This window comes from Asparagus officinalis, chromosome 3, assembly GCF_001876935.1.
Source record: "Asparagus officinalis chromosome 3, Aspof.V1, whole genome shotgun sequence".
NCBI classification, from domain to species: Eukaryota; Viridiplantae; Streptophyta; class Magnoliopsida; order Asparagales; family Asparagaceae; genus Asparagus; species Asparagus officinalis.
In genome coordinates this window covers 42,424,506-42,426,607 of record NC_033796.1, presented here as the reverse complement: position 1 = coordinate 42,426,607, position 2,102 = coordinate 42,424,506, and positions in this window count along the sequence as shown.

Below are 2,102 nucleotides of genomic sequence, written 5' to 3'. Positions count from 1 at the left end.
AAAGTGCAACTCATTGCTAAGTAACGGACATGTGTACTGCATGCTATGCCCCAATCAAGTTGGCAGCCAAAGACCAGTAGGGACGACAATTCAGTCAACTTGTCGAGTTAACATGAGGGAATGTCGACTCGAAAGGTGGTACTTGTCGCCCCTTTTGTCGAAGATGACTCGCCACAAGCCCACTCGACCATTTGCTGGACACCATGCGAAGACGACTCGAAAGGCATTACTTCTCGGTGAAGTTAAAAGGACAACTATTACATCAAGCCTCTCTCACTGGCAATGTGTCAGCATCACATTTAATGTCTGATAGGCGCATCATGCCTCTAGCCCCGATAACCTTCATAACTCATCGAACTACGTAGGCACCGCCATACCACCACTCACTTCTTGTATAATGCTAAAGTGACTCTTCCCCCAGTCGCCAATCGACACCTGTAAAGCAGGTGCTGACGCAGCCGCTAGCCCACACTTCGCCACCGCCTCTTAGTGCTCGGCCGAAGTGACCAATCTACCCTTATGCCCTAGGTATAAATAGAGGTACTATTCTATCTTATCTGGGACACAAATCTGATCTCTAAGAAGATATACTGCACACACGAAGAACTCTCATAGTTCTTTATTTTTCCCCACTCAAGTTCACCTGCTAACTTGATCGCTAGAAGAACCACGAGGGAACCAAGCTCCGTCCTCTCACGGGTTTCTACTTGTGCAAATTCATCAACCCCACTGTTTGATGGGAAAATTATAAGAAGAAAATAAAGAATTGAATTTATATTATTCTCTCTAACAGACTTAGAAAAAGAATAGATTATAATTTTCTCAATGTAATCTCTCTCTAACAAACTTAGAAAAAGAAATTACAATTCCTCTATATCGGTTTCCCGATTTACAAAAGAGAGAAGAGATCAACGGAGACTATTCCCTTTGTTTAACCTGGATTTTTCTCGGTATCAATGGGAGTGCAGATCCTTGTATCCCATTGACGATCTGAACGTTTCACCTCGTTGGAACATGATATCTTCCTCTTGATTGACATTGAGGAGAACTTGTATGGTAAGTTTGAAAATAACTCTTAACGAGTTATAGAACTCAGAGCGAGTTTAAACTCTGTAAAAGAGTTGATTAATTTAACCAGAAATCGGTTTCAAGCTAAGAATAAACTCCTTGTTGCTAAAATTAAAAATGCTCTCCGTTGAAGAATGATGAATGCCGAACTTCTTCTCCAAAGCTCTGATCAGAAAGATCATCTTTTCAAGATTGCCTCCTCTCCCCCAGCTCCGATCCTCCCTTTTTAGATCCAACAGTGAAACCCACTATTTATAGGGGTTTAATGGGTGTAATCGCCCCTTTAAATCTCTCCTTAATGAGGGTTTATGGGATGTAGTTGCCCCCATTAAGGGCCTGTTTGTTTGCACAGAAGTAATTGTGAAGTAGCTGAAGTAAAAGAAATAGAGGCTACTTCTGCTACTTTCAAGCAAAAAAGTGTGTTTGGTTATCTGAAAAACTTACTTTCAATACTTCCCTAAATGCTTATGTGGCGCCTACGTGTCATCTTTACTTTCAAAATATTTTTCCAATCCTCAATACTCAGAAGTAGCTCGGAAGTAGTTGAAATGCATATTGATTATGACATAAATAATTTTTTTATTAATATTTTCTTTATTAGTTACTTTTAACAACTTTTCATTGATAAAATTACTTCCTAATAATATTTCCAAATGTTATCTAAACAAAAAAAGTAAATGAAGAGGAAGAAGTTTTACTTCCATTACTTCTAAAAATATATGAAACAAACAAAAAAAATGCTATTTCTACTACTTCCTACTTCATAACTTTGAAAGTTACTTCTATAACCTACTTCTTACTTCTACTTCTATTATCCAAACGGGCCCTAAGTGGAAAAATGGTTTTGAAACCGTTTAGGTTCTGTTTGAACTAGTCAAACATGAAATTCACCTTCTGGAATGAACTCTGCATATTGATCCTGGGATGTAATGTTGGGCTCTGCGTATTGGGCTGAAGACGCAGCAATAAGCTCTGCATTTGGATTTGGAACGTAGCGATTAACCTTGCGTTTTGGGCTGAAAATGTAGCAATGA